This window comes from Protopterus annectens, chromosome 2.part1, assembly GCF_019279795.1.
Source record: "Protopterus annectens isolate FY-2018-M chromosome 2.part1, PAN1.0, whole genome shotgun sequence".
NCBI classification, from domain to species: Eukaryota; Metazoa; Chordata; order Ceratodontiformes; family Protopteridae; genus Protopterus; species Protopterus annectens.
Genome location: NC_056729.1, coordinates 417,499,456 through 417,514,981, shown reverse-complemented (window position 1 = coordinate 417,514,981; position 15,526 = coordinate 417,499,456). Strand labels below are relative to the sequence as shown.

At 45.3% G+C, this 15,526-nt stretch overlaps 1 protein-coding gene across 1 annotated transcript in view; it reads left to right on the top strand.

Annotated features, from left to right (window-relative positions):
- The window catches only part of LOC122794851 (SWI/SNF-related matrix-associated actin-dependent regulator of chromatin subfamily A member 5-like), a 1,390,680-nt gene that overhangs the window by 729,820 nt on the left and 645,334 nt on the right, over positions 1–15,526 (top strand). The window lies entirely within an intron of this gene.

Sequence of the window (15,526 nt, the reverse complement as noted above, 5' to 3'; positions counted from 1 at the left end):
AAGATTCCAGTCTGACTTATGGCCTGTTTAAAAAAGCAGCCCACGCAGTTTTCATTTCATTCATGATGCAGTGAAACAATTTCATGTTACTACTGTAGATCAGTGTTTATCTTGAACCTAGTCAGCCACTGTAGCTAGGTAGCATGTGCAGATAAGTAACTGAGCAAGTACAAGATCCGTGCCATTTTGTATAGTCCGCAAGTGTGAGTGCAGGCATGAATGGAGATACACATGCCAGTGTGTCTGAAGTAACAAGTCAGTTAGCTTTTGTAGTTCAAAATACATATTCCATTTGCAACTCCTGATGTGTTTATGTACCGTAAACCCAGCCTCACTGTCTCATTCGAATATAGAAGAATATACAAGACATGCAACATGGTGTCAGAATGGGATCTGTAGTTCAAGCAGCTCACAAACCATGAGGCACACAGAAGTGGAGAAATATACAGGAGCAAAATCACAAACAGGTCAGTAGATGTTCATCGTGTTACACTGCTGCAGTCATTACACTTGGGATGTTCATCGTGCATACAGCTGCAGTCATAACAGATGGGTTCTCCTGCCGTCAGGCGGGTCCTCGGTCGGCCAAATTCCAAAGTTTTGGTCCGGCGTCGGTTGTCGTCGCTTTCTTTCCTGACGTCAGTGCGACAGGGGTATATAAGACGCAGCCGACGCCATTTTCTTCAGTCTTTTTTGCCGCGCGGTGCCCGAAGCAGAAGCAGTTCGCAAGTGCCGGTCGGCTAGCTCCTGAAATTACGAAAATTTAGAAACCGAAGTCTTCTTTAAAGCTAAGTACCCCGTTGGGGAAACTTTTCTTGCCTCAGACCGATGTCAGACAAAGTTAACAATTGTATTTCTTGTGGGAAGCAAATACCGCATAAGGATTTCCATTCTCTCTGTATACTTTGTTTAGGCCCAGACCACGACGTCTCGGGCTGTCGCTTTTGTGCTACTTTCAATAAACGCACTATTAAGCGTCGGGCGGAGTTCGCCCAGCACTTTTTTGGTAAAGCTTTTGATTATAAAATGTCGTCGGAGACTCGACTACCGTTTTGTCCAAAAAACGCAAGGACAAAGACCGACACGCGAGGTCCATGGTCTCCACTGACACCACGCCAAAACCGGCTACATGTGGTCCGGTTCTCAGCGAGGCGCCTATGCAGCCCCTGACTACCGACGACACTTCTCTGACAGTGTCTTCTGTAACCGAGACCGCAGGTACCTCGGCCTATACCCTGACTACAGCTACCGAAGCCACTGTGAGTGTTGAGCCTCTTAATGTGGACAGGTCCACTTCCACCCATGGTGTCTTCAGACCCTTATCTTCCTTTTCCATAAAGGCCTTTACTAAGTCCAAATCAGCCATGCATCCCAAGAGGCCTGTTGCACAGGGCCCATCTCCAGGTCCCATGCCTAAAAAGCAGATGCTCAAAATGGCTGAGGATTTAATTACTCTTATCAGGGGTTCCCAACCCCCTCCGGACAAGAGACCCAGAGTGGAGGAAGATTCTCCCTCTTCTGACCAGGGCTCCATTATTTCAGAACATTCTGATGAAGAGGAACACTCATACTCCCCTTTTGAAGATTCTGATGCAGAGCAGTCCATTCCTTCTGCATCTCCCCCAGAGGATTTTTCTTTCGGGGAAACCTTGCATACCTTGAGGGAACACTTCCATTGGGAAGGCCAAGATTTTTCAGATTCCAAGAAAAGACTTAGGGAATTTCTTTTGCTACCTCAGCACAGACCTCTGGCGATACCTCCTGTCTTGGACATACTTCATGATGTTCGGGCTTGCCTTAATCCAGATTCCCTGCCTCCTGCCCAGTCAAAGCCTGATAGGTACTACAGAGTTCCTAACTCACACCATTTTCTTTACAAAAGCCATAATGCTGACCCTGAAACCATTTCTCAAGGCCCCAAGGGAATGAAGGCCTCTACTGCTAAGAATCCATTACCTTCCGAAAGAGAGTCTAGATCCTTAGAAAGGTGGGGAAAAAAGGTATATACCTCGGCCACCCTAGCCATGAGGGCCTTAAATGGTCAGTTCCATATGCTTAAATATCAGCAGTTTCTGTTATCACAATTAAGGAATAAAATGTCAGAACCTGAACAACCAGATTTGAAGGAGTTGCAGGATATGATGCATAGTGCAGAACAAGTTGGTAAACACACCTTACAATGTGGCTGTGATGCTCTAGAGGCCTCAAGTAGAGCTGCTGTTACAGGATCAGTCATTCGTAGACATGCCTGGCTTAGGGAACAAACCTTGCCTGATCATGTTAAAGCTAAACTACTAGATGCTCCTTTACAAAAGGATGTATTATTTGGTACTAATGCTGAGGAGATACTACGGAAAATGGAAGAAAAAGCTAAATCTATGCAAACTGTCAAAGCTTTTCTACAGGTAATCCACCACGTTTTAGCAGAAATTGCCCTTCAAAAAACTGGTCCTTTCCAGCCACGGACAAGCCCCAAAGAGGTAGATACAGGCACACAAGGGGCAGAGGACAATCTCAAGGATCATATAGAAGCAGACAATGGCAAACTCCAGCACCAAGAGGTGGCGAAGACAGTGCACAACAATACAGGAAACAAACCCAATGACTTTCCCCTTTGCATGCCAAGCAAGTCTCAGCTGGCAGCACCCTTGGGAGGAAAGCTGGCATTATTTTCAAAAAATTGGCATATTATCACAACAGACAAATGGATCCTGGACATTATAAACAGAGGCTACAGATTTCATTTTCACACTCTTCCAAAAATGAGAGGCATGCCGGACCTGCCACACAATCAAAAGGCAGAGGCTCAAATACAAATTTCAAAGCTCATGGACATGAAAGCTATTCAAGAGGTACCTATTCACGAACAAGGTCAAGGTTTTTATTCCAGACTATTCCTGGTACCAAGGAAGGGAACCGATTGGAGACCCATTTTGGACTTATCCATCCTAAACACATTTCTACTCGTACCAAAATTCAAGATGCTCACCTTACAGCAGCTTCTTCCCATGCTGGGCAAGCAGTCTTGGCTGGTAACATTGGACCTCAAGCAGGCATACCTGCATGTCCCAATCAGACAAAACTGCAGAAGATACCTCAGATTTCTTGCAGGTTCAATCCACTATCAATTCTCTGCATTGCCCTTTGGCTTATTTACTGCGCCCAGAGTATTCACGAAATGCCTGGCATCAGTAATTGCCTACTGCAGACTTCAAGGGATACAAATTTACCCTTATTTGGACGATTGCCTGATCCAAGCAGACAGCAAACACAAACTTCTGGAACATCTGGCATATGTAACACGGTTATTGAATTCTCTGGGATACACAGTCAACAAAGAGAAATCCAGGCGAACACCATCTCAGAAAATAATTTTCCTGGGTGCCATCTTGGACACAAACACCCAGATGGCCTATCTTACGCCAGAAAAACAGGGGCAACTAACTCAGTACTTCAAAATACTAGCAAATACTAGCAAATACTAGCTAACTGCAAGGAAAATCCTGCAGGCTCTGGGCTTCATGGCATCTTGCATTCTTCTAATCCCATGTGCAAAGTTGCATACGAGGAAACTTAAATGGTACCTAAAAAACCTATGGTCTCAACACAGCCACAGTTTGGAAACAATAATACCACTAATCCCATGTTTGCAAAGGGAATTTCTATGGTGGGCCCAAGCATGCCAAACAAACACAGGTCTACCATTCTGCAAGCCTCAAGCAAATCAAGTCATCACAACAGATGCCTCAGACTACGCCTGGGGGGCGCACAGACAGGTGCATTCAGGGCAAATGGTCCCAAAAGGAAAAGCACCTTCACATCAATCAAAAGGAAATGCTAGCAGTGATAAATGCAATTACAGCTTTCAAGGACCTCCTGCATCCAGGGCAATTATTGATAAGAACAGACAACACCACAGTAATGTGGTACATAAACAAACAAGGAGGAACACATTCATACCCCCTGTGCAGGCTGGCCATGTCACTTTGGAACTTGGCTCTGAAATGGCAAATCGAACTTCAAGCACAGTACCTGCCAGGTTTGGAAAACACGCTGGCAGACAATCTAAGCAGAAATATGATAGACCCGCACGAATGGAAGTTGCATCCTCAAGTGTTTACAAAGATAATCCAAGCGTGGGGAAGGCCAGACATAGATCTCTTTGCCTCCCACAGGAATCATCAGTTGACAAAATTCTGCTCAAGGACATTCCATCCAAAGGCCTGGAGAGTGGACGCCCTTTCTTTCAGTTGGGCAGCACGGACAGTTTACGCCTTCCCACCTTTGCCTTTTCTGCCCAAGGTGCTCTTGAAAGCAAGAGCAGACAGACCGAAGATGATACTGATCGCTCCAGACTGGCCAAGACAACACTGGTACCCACTCCTGAGGAGCCTAACACATTCTCCTCCCTGGACCCTACCTCTAATGCCTCTTCTACTGACTCAGCACAGCTACAAAACTCTTCACAGTCAGCTGAAAACACTCAATCTGGCTGCATGGAAAATTCCTTAACACCACAACAGACCCTACTCTCCAAGAAGGTGCAGGATGTCATTTTGGAGGCCAGAAGGCCATCTACTAGAAAGGCTTACTCCGCAAAATGGAAACGGTTTTGCGCTTGGAATAAGAAAAAAGGCCAGGATCCTAGAAAACTGAATTTACCTGAGATATTACAGTATCTAGCTGAGCTGTTGAACAGTGGACTTTCATTTTCCTCCTCCAAAATCCATGCCTCAGCCATTTCTGCAGAATACAACACTGATCCACTCTTATTTTCCCACCCACTCTTAAGACAGTTCCTCAGAGGGGCTAAGAATATAAGACTTCCAAGGAAACAACCAATACCAGCCTGGGATCTTAATTACATTCTAGAAAAATTAACATTGCCTCCCTTTGAACCAGCTGCCTCAACAGATTTGCAATATTTGTCCTGGAAAACAGCTTTCCTTCTGGCCATTACCTCAGCTCGTAGGGTTTCGGAACTACAAGCCCTCATGGCTGTGCAGCCCTTTCTCATCTTCCATCAGGACAGGGTTTCCCTATGAACCAACCCGTCATTTATGCCTAAGGTAGTATCCAGGGTAGCTTTAAATCAGGCCATACACTTACCTACCATTTACCCCAATCCTCAAAACAAAGGGGAAAGGCTGCTACATTCCTTAGACATCCATAGACAGCTACGTTACTATTTGGACAGAACAAAGCCTTTCAGGAAATCAGAACAGCTCTTTGTGTCCTATGCTGTAGGAGCTCAAGGGAAGCCAATTTCCAAACAGACAATTTCAAAATGGATAGGCCACTGCCTACGGTTTTGTTACTCCTTTCATGGTAAATCTGTACCTGCAGGCATCAGACCCCACTCCACAAGGGCCACAGCTACCTCTGCAGCCTTCTTCAGAGGAGTCCCTACCAAAGATATTTTGGAGGCAGCCACTTGGAGTTCTGTGCATACCTTCACTAAACACTACCACCTACCCTTATACTCCAAAACTAGAGCAGGCTTTGCCACTGCTGTGTTGCAGGGCATTCTGGCTCCTCCCAGTTCCACCTAGTGCCTACCACCCTGTGCGTAGCTTTGGGATTCTACCCATCTGTTATGACTGCAGCTGTATGCACGATGAACATAGTACAGTTTTGTACCTACCATAAATGTAGATGTTCGAGTGCTAATACAGCTGCAGTCCAGGTTTCCCTCCCTCCTTCCCCTCTGGGTACAGACCTAGTGGCTAACTCCTCATCTTACAACTTGATTGGGTTATCCTTCTATGGTGTATTTGCTTGCAACTACTGTTTTTTGATTATATTGCAATGCATGATTATATATTTTATATATATATATATATATATATATATATATATATATATATATATATATATATGGTTCCCATTCAGAAGCCTGAAACATCATAAGCCTGAAAATCAAAATCCTGAAACCAAAAGCCTAAAAATTCAGAATCCTGAAAACTCAAAATCCTGAAAGCCCAAAATCCTGAAACTCAAAATCCTGAAAACACAAAATAGACATACTGATGTCATTGTGGCTTTGCTATTGTTAGCCCTGTGGTGTTAGGTCATGCGTTGGGGTCAGGTAAGTGTGCGGTTGGTTTTATTTTAGGGTTAGGGGCGGTTTAAGTGAGTTAGGGTTAGGGCGCAGGTTAGGCATGTATGCAATAGTGACAAATATTGGGGTTAGGGGCGGTTTAAGTGAGTTAGGGTTAGGGCGCGGGTTAGGTGAGTGTGTGATAGTGACGGACCTTAGGGTTAGGGTCAGGGTCAGTTGGTAGATATTAGTGTCTTTATTGTGACATATTAGCATTATTTGTGTTTTCAGGATTTTGGTCTTTCAGGATTTTGGTCTTTCAGGATTTTGGTCTTAGAGGATTTTGGGCTTTCAGGATTTTGGGCTTTCAGGATTTTGAGTTTTCAGGATTCTGAATTTTCAGGCTTTTGGTTTCAGGATTTTGATTTTCAGGCTTATGATGTTTCAGGCTTCTGAATGGGAACCATATATATATATATATTGCCTTCCTTCTGGGGGCACCTGACATCTGGGGCAAGAAAGACTGAAGAAAATGGTGTCGGCTGTGTCTTATATACCCCTGTCGCACTGATGTCAGGAAAGCGACGACAACCGACGCCGGACCTAGACTTTGGAATTCGGCCGACCGAGGACCCGCCTGACGGCAGGAGAACTCATCTGTTATGACTGCAGCTGTATTAGCACTCTAACATCTACATTTATGGTAGGTACAAAACTGTACTTTATCCTGCCGTCAGGCGGTTCCCCAGTCGGCCTGAGTTCCAAAGTCTTGGTCCGGCGTCGGTTGCTGTCGCCTCATCCCTGACGTCAGTGCGACAGGGGTATATAAGATGCAGCCGACGCCATTTTCTATAGTCTTTCTTGCCGCGCGGTGCCCGAAGCAAAAGCAGTTCGCAAGTGCCGATCGGCCCACTCCTGAGATTTTCATCCCGAATCCAGAAGCCAAAGTCTTCTACAAAGCTAAGTACCCTGTTGGGGAAACTTTTTCTTGCCTCAGACCGATGTCAGTAAAAGTTAATAACTGTATTTCTTGTGGGAAGCAAATACCTCATAAGGATTTTCATTCTTATTGTATCCCATGTCTAGGCCCAGACCACGACGTCACTGGTTGTCGATTTTGTGCTAGGTTTAACAAGTGCACTATTAAACGTCTGTTTGATTTTACCCGGCATTATTTTGGCAGAAAATTCAATTACACCATGCCGCCGGAACTTCCGACGACCAGAATACATAAAAACCGCAAAGACAAGGATAGGCATCCGAGGCCCAAAACTGACGAAGCCTCTTCTAGGCCAGTCGCTGGTTCTCCGGTTTTCAGCGAGGCACCTTTGCAGCCCCTGACGACCGCTTCTGTAGAACCACAGGCCGCCTCTGACTCCCACGTGGAGTCAGCTGGGCCATCAGACGCACAAGATTTTCAGCCTACCGAAACTAACCCTTCAGAGGGATCCGGAGTAGCGGAACAACCCGCAGCTTCAGAGGGTTTCAGACCTACTCAGTTAAGCATTAAACCTTCTGCTAAGTCTAAACTTCCTTTAAAAGCAAAGAAACAAATACAGCATTCTCCAGGACAGGCCTCCATGCCTAAGAAACAAATGCTCAAAATGGCCGAAGACCTAACCACTCTGATCAGGGGGTCCCATCCCCTTCCTGATATAAGGCCAATTTCTGGACTTACAGACTATGACTCATCCGACCAGGTGTCCATCTCTTCAGATTCATCCTCTGACCTAGGATATTCCTTACCCCCTTATGAGGATTCTGATGCTGACGAATCTATTCCATCAGCCTCTCCACCTGAGGACTACTCCTTTGGGGAAACCTGGGAAACCTTACATACCATGAGGGAGCATTTCTGTTGGGGAGGCCAGGATTTCTCAGAATCCAAGAAAAGGCTCAGAGACTTCCTTTTATTACCTCAACACAGACCCCTTGCTATTCCTCCAGTGTTAGATATTGTGGATGATGTGTATACTGAATCCAACGTAAATCCTGATTCTTTACCTCCAGCCCCAGTTAAGCCTGACAGATGCTACAGAGTCCCTGACTCTCACAAATTTCTTTATAAAAGCCCTGTTGCTGACCCTGAAACTATTTCTCAGGGACCCAAAGGGGTTAAGGCCTCATCAGCAAAAAATCCAGTTCCCTCTGACAAAGATTCCAGAGCATTAAACAGATGGGGGAAGAAAGTATATATGTCTGCAACTTTAGCAATGAGGGCCTTAAATTGCCAGTTTCACATGCTAATGTTTGATGTCTCAGTTGAAACAAAAAATGCTTCCAGATTCAGATCCTCCTAATTTCAAGGAAATGCAGGATTTATTGCATGCAGCTGAACAAGTGGGAAAACATACTTTGCAATGTGGTTTTGATTCTTTAGAGGCCTCCTATAGAGCAGCAGTTACAGGGTCTATCATTAGAAGACATGCTTGGTTAAAAGAGCATACGTTACCAGATCATGTTAAAGAAAAACTATTGGATGCACCTTTGCAGCAGGATGTGCTATTTGGAGTTAAGGCAGAAGAGGTATTAAAGAAAATGGAGGATAAGGCAAAATCTATGCAAACGGTGAAGGATTTCTTACAGGTTCAGCCTCCTTGATTTAGCAGAAATTGGCCAACAAAGAATTGGTCCTTTTCAGCTACAGACAGACCTCAAAGGGGCAGATACAGACATCCAAGAGGTAGAGGTCATCCACAAGGACCTTACAGGCCTCGACAATGGGGTGCATCAGGGCAGAAGGAAGGGGAAGACAGGCCCCAACCATATAAAAAACAGCCCCAATGACTTCCCACTACAGCTGCCAAACAGCTCTCTCTTGGCAGCCCCCTTGGGAGGAAAACTGGCACTTTTCTATCACAATTGGCATATGATCACCAAAGAGAAATGGGTTCTCAGCATTGTATCTCAAGGTTACAGGTTCTACTTTCACACTCTGCCAAGGTTAAAAGGAATGCCAAATCTGCCACCAAATCAATTGGCTCAAAAACAAATAACAGCACTCACGGACATGAGAGCTATTCAAAAGGTACCACCACAGGAGCAAGGACAAGGATTTTACTCAAGACTCTTTCTGGTTCCCAGAAAGGACAAGACCTGGAGGCCCATTCTGGATCCTTCTTCTCTAAACACTTACCTAGAAGTTCCGAAATTCAAAATGTTGACACTGCAGCAGCTTCTTCCCATGCTGGGCAAGAAAGCTTGGCTTATAACATTGGACCTCAAGGAGGCATACCTGCATTGCCCTATCAGACAAAACTGCAGAAGATACCTCAGATTCATAGCTGGTTCAATGCATTATCAATTCTCTGCACCGCCCTTTGGCTTATCTACTGCACCCAGGGTCTTCCCAAAGTGCCTGGCACCAGTAATTGCATTTTGCAGACAGAAAGGAATTCAAATTTATCTGTACCTGGACAACTGATTCAAGCAGAAAGCAAGGACATTCTTCTAAAGCATCTGGCGTTTGTAAAAAAGTTAAGTTGCCTAGGGTACACAGTAAACGAAAAGAAATCAAAACTAGTGCCCTCACAAGAGATAATATTCCTGGGAGCCAGCTTGAATACAACGGCCTAGATGGATTATCTCACGCCAGACAAGCAAGGACTACTGACTCAATATTTTCAGTTGATGGCAACAAGAAACCCAACTCCCTGCAAGAAAAATTCTGCAGGCTTTGGGTTACATGGCATCTTGCATTCTACTAATTCCATATGCCAGACTGCATATGAGGAAACTACAGTGGTACCTAAAGAGTGTCTGGTCACAACACTGTCAAGGTTTGGAAACAGTTATACCACTAATTCCTTGCCTTCAACAGGAGTTTCGATGGTGGGCTCAAGCTTGTCACCTCAACAAGGGACAGCCTTTTACTCAACCCACAGCCAGGCATGCACTGAAAACAGATGCATCGGATTACGCCTGGGGAGCACAAATGGCAGGAAAATATATTCAGGGCAAGTGGCCCGCAGAACAAAGACATCTTCACATCAATCAAAAAGAGATGCTAGCTGTACAAAATGCCCTTACAGCCTTCAAGGACCTGCTGCATCCAGGACAACTACTACTAAAGACGGATAACACCACAGTTATGTGGTACATAAGCAAGGGGGCACTCACTCTTATCCCCTCTGCAGACAAGCCATGACCTTGTAGAACACAGCTATAAGCTATCAAGTTCATCTGCAAGCACAATTCCTGCCAGGAGAGAAAAACACACTGGCAGAGGAATTAAGCAGAAACATCAAGGATCCCCACGAATGGGAATTGAATCCACAAATATTCAGAATGATAACAGAAATGGTGGAGCCCAGACATAGATCTATTTGCATCCCCAATGAACTGCCAGCTACAGAAATTCTGCACAAGGACTTACCATCCACAAGCATGGAAAGTGGATGCCCTTTCATTCAGCTGGAGCAACCTACAAGTATATGCTTTCCCACCACTACCTCTCCTTCCAAAGGTACTCATAAAAAGCCAGGTAAGAAGAGCCAAAGATGATCCTGATTGCACCAGACTGGTCACGCCAGCACTGGTACCCAATCTTAAAGAACTTAGCACAAGGACCACCCTGGATTTTGCCTCAAATCCCACATCTGCTGTCTCAGCATAACAATCAGATAATTCATAGCCAGCTAAAGACTTTAAACCTAGCTGCATGGAAGATTCTTTAGTCAAGCAAGCAATGCCTCTCTCCAAAGCTGTTATGGATGTCATTCTGGAGACCAGAAGGCCTAGTACCAGGAAAGCCTATTTGGATAAATGGAAGAGATTCTGTGCCTGGAACCAGGCTCACAGCCTTGACCCTCTTGTCCCAAATATTCCTCAGATACTACAATATTTAACTGAGATGCTGGACAAGAGCCTCTCCTTTTCATCCATCAAGATCCACGCCTCTGCCATCTCTGCTCATTACAGCACGGATCCACCAATTTTCTCTAATCCTTTGCTAAAACAGTACCTCAGAGGGGCTAAAAACATAAGACCGCCCCGTAGAGCACCTACTCCAACTTGGGACCTCTACTTTGTGTTGGAAAAATTTACTTTACCTCCTTTTGAGCCAGCTAACACAGTAGATTTAAAATACATCTCTTGGAAAACTGCTCTGCTCCTGGCAATAACATCAGCACGAAGAGTTTCAGAATTACAGGCACTAATGGCAGTGGAACCTTTCATCACTTTCCACCAAGACAAGGTGTCTTTAAGAACTAACCGTACGATGTTCGTGTTACCCTGCTGCAGTCATCACACTTGGGTTATCCTGTCGTCAGGCAGTCCCGCAGTCTGCCTGAATTCCAAAGTCTTGGTCCGGTGTCGGTTGCTGTCACTTTTTCCCTGACGTCAGTGCGCCAGGGGTATATAAGAGGCATCCGACGCCATTTTCTTCAGTCTTTCTTGCCGCACGGTGCCCGAAGCAGAAGCAGTTCGCAAGTGCCGGTCGGCCGACACCTGAGATTTTCGAATCGAATTTCAGTCCAAAGTCTTCAAAGCTAAGTACCCCATTGGGGAACTTTTTCTTGCCTCAGTCCAATGTCAGAAAAAGTTAACAATTGCATTTCTTGTGGGAAGCAAATGCCTCATTAGGACTTTCATTCTTATTGTACATCTTGCCTAGGCCCAGACCACGACGTCACTGGTTGTCGGTTTTGTGCTAGGTTCAATAAGCGAACTATAAAGCGACGCTTTGATTTCGCACCACACTACTTCCGTAGGAAATTTAATTACACTATGCTGTCGGAGCAACCGACTACCGGCGTACTTAAAAAACACAAAGATAGACAGGCAGCCTAGATCCAAGCCAGACACCGAGGCCTCGGCTGGGCTGGTCGCTGGTTCTCCGGTTTTCAGAGAAGTGCCTACGCAGCCCCTGGCGACCGCAGAATTGCAACCCCAGACCGCTTCGGATTCTCAAGCAGAGAGTTCTAGGCCAACGCAACCATTTTCTTTAGGCCCTACCGGCAACATTGTAGAAGGAGAAGCCGGTGCTGTGGAAACACCTTCGGTTACAGAAGGTGTCTTCAGACCGACTACTCACCACAAAAGATTATGCTAAGCTTAAGACTCCTCTAAAATCAAAAAGACTGCACACCAGTCTCCAGTTCAAGGCCCCATGCCTAAGAAACAGATGCTTAAAATGGCTGAAGATTTGATTTCTTTAATCAGGGGTTCCCAACCCCGCCAGACAAAAGGCCTAGACAAGAGGAGAATTAAGCCTCCTCTGATCAAGTGTCTATTTCCTCGGGCTCTTCTGAGGAGCAGGATTACTCCTTTCCCCCTTATAAAGATTCTGATACTGAAGATTCCATTCCCTCAGCTTCTCCCCCTGAAGACTATTCCTGTGGGGAAACCTTACATACCATGAGGGAACATTTCCACTGGGAAGGTCAGGACTACTCCCGATTCAAAGAAAAGGCTCCGAGAGTTTCTTTTGCTCCCCCAACACAGACCACTTGCTATTCCTCCAGTTTTAGACATTGTGGATGATGTTTACTTAAAATCTAGTCTAAATCCGGATTCTCTGCCCCCTGCTCCAGCCAAACCAGACATATTATAGACTGCCTGACTCACACAAATTCCTTTACAAAAGCCCTGTTACTGACCCAGAGACAATCTCCCAGGGTCCCAAAGGGGCTAAGGCTTCTATGGCAAAAAATCCTGTACCCTCTGAAAGGGACTGCAGAGCACTAGATAGGTGGGGGAAGAAGGTTTACACCTCAGCTACTCTGCCTATGAGAGCACTAAATTGTCAATTTCACATGCTGAAATACCAGCAATTCCTAATGTCTCAAATAAAAGAAAAGATGAGCACACACCCACAGCAGTCTGAATTCAAGGAAATGCAGGATCTGTTGCATACAGCTGAACAGGTGGGCAAACAAACTTTACAATGTGGATTTAATTCCTTGGAAGCTTCCTGTAGAGCAGCTGTTACTGGGTCTGTTATACGTAGGCATGCTTGGTAAAGGAACAAACTCTGCCTGATCATGTTAAAGCAAAGTTACTAGATGCACCCTTACAGCAGGATCTTATTTGGAGTTAAAGCAGAAGAGGTTTTAAGGAAAATGGAGGATAAGGCAAAATCTATGCAGACGGTCAAAGATTTCTTGCAGGTACAACCCCCACGCTTCAGCAGAAATTGGCCAACAAAAATTGGTCCTTTCCAGCTTCTGACAGACCACAGAGGGGTAAATACAGATGCCCAAGGGGCAGAGGTCAAGCACAAATCCCTTACAAACCTCGTCAATGGGGCTCTGCAACACAGAAGGGAGGAGAAGACAGGTCCCAAACTACTAGAAAACAAACACAATGACTTAAACCTAAAACTGCCAAGCAAAGTTCTCTTGGCAGCTCCTTTGGGAGGAAAATTAGCACTTTTTGCAGACAACTGGCGCATCATCACAAAGGACAAATGGGTCCTAGACATTATCTCACAAGGATACAGATTCCATTTCCACACCTTGCCAATGAAAAAAGGAATGCCAAACCTGCCACAAAATCAATGGGCAGAGGCACAAAAACAAATTACAGCTCTCATGGACATGAGAGCCATTCAACTGGTACCTACACAGGAGCAAAGCCAAGGATTTTACTCAAGGCTCTTTCTAGTCCCCAGAAAGGACAATGCTTGGAAACCCATTCTGGACCTTTCTATTCTAAACACCTTCTTGCAATTACCCAAATTCAAGATGCTAACACTACAGCAGCTTCTTCCCATGTTGGGCAAGAAAGCTTGGCTAGTAATGTTGGACCTCAAGGAGGCATACCTGCATGTCCCTATCAGACAAAATTGCAGAAGATACCTCTGTTTCATTGCAGGTTCAACCCATTACCAATTCTCTGCACTGCCCTTTGGCTTATCTACTGCGCCCAGGGTCTTCACAAAATGCCTGGCACCAGTAATTGCATACTGCAGACAAAGAGGAATTCAAATATACCCATACCTGGATGACTGCCTCATCCAAGCAGAAAGCAAGGACATTCTCTTACAACATCTGGCTTTTGTAAAACACCTTCTAAGTTGCCTAGGGTACACAGTAAACAAAAAGAAATCAAAACTAGTGCCCTCACAAAATATGACCTTCCTGGGTGCCAGCTTGAATACAACAGGCCCAGATGGCTTATCTGATGCCAGACAAACTACTACAACTAACTTAATACTTCAAAATAATGGCAACAAAGACCCAACTTCCTGCAAGAAAAATTCTGCAGGCCTTGGGCTTCATGGTATCTTGCATACTACTAATACCATTTGCAAAACTGCATATGAGGAAATTACAATGGTACCTGAAAAGCGTATGGACTCAACACAGCCACAGCTTGGAAACAATGATACCCGTCATTCCCTACCTTCAACAGGAGTTTCTATGGTGGTCACAGGCATGTCACCTCAACAAGGGTCAGCCTTTCACCTTACCCCCAGCCAGGCAAACTATGACAACAGATGCATCGGACTATGCCTGGGGGGCACACATGGCAGGACAAGTGCGTTCAAGGCATATGGACTGCAGATCAAAGAAATCTGCACATCAATCAAAAAGAAATGTTAGCTGTACAGAATGCTGTGACAGCCTTCAAGGACCACTTACGTCCAGGACAGCTTAAGGACAGACAACACCACAGTAATGTGGTACATAAACAAGCAAGGGGGTACACCCTCCTACCCTCTATGCAGGCAAGCAATGACCTTGTGGAACACAGCACTGGCTTACCAAGTTCAATTACAAGCTCAATTCCTGCCAGGAAAAAAGAACACATTGGCAGACGACCTAAGCAGGAACGTCATGGATCCCCACGAGTGGAAACAGGATCCACAAGTATTTGCAGTGATAACTCAAAAATGGGGGTGCCCAGACATAGACCTGTCTGCCAACCCTCAAATCAGCTATCAAAATTTTGCACCAGGACATTTCACCATCAAGCTTGGAAAGTGGACGCACTCTCATTCAGTTGGAAAATGCTGACAGTATATGCCTTTCCTCCATTGCCCCTTCTCATAAAGGTGCTGCTGAAAGTCAGGATGGAGACCCCGAATTATACTTATTGCCCCAGACTGGCCACGCCAGCACTGGTACCCACTATTAAGGAACATGGCCCACCATGGATTTTACCACAAATTTTTCATCTGCTCACACAGCAAGACAGTCAGATTCTACACAAGCCAGCTCAAAACCTTAAATTTGGCTGCATGGCAAATCACCTAAGCAACCAGCCAGCTCCTCTTTCACAAGCTGTTACGGATGTCATTCTGGAGGCCAGGAGACCCAGCACCAGGAAAGCCCACTCGGACAAATGGAAAAGATTTTGTGCCTGGAACCAAGCTAAAGGCCAAAATACCCTTGAGCCGGACATACCTCAGATTCTACAGTATTTAACTGAGATGTTACACAAAGGACTTTCTTTTTCATCTATTAAAATCCACGCCTCCGCTATTTCAGCTCACTACAACACGGATCCTCCCATATTTTCACATCCACTTCTAAGGCA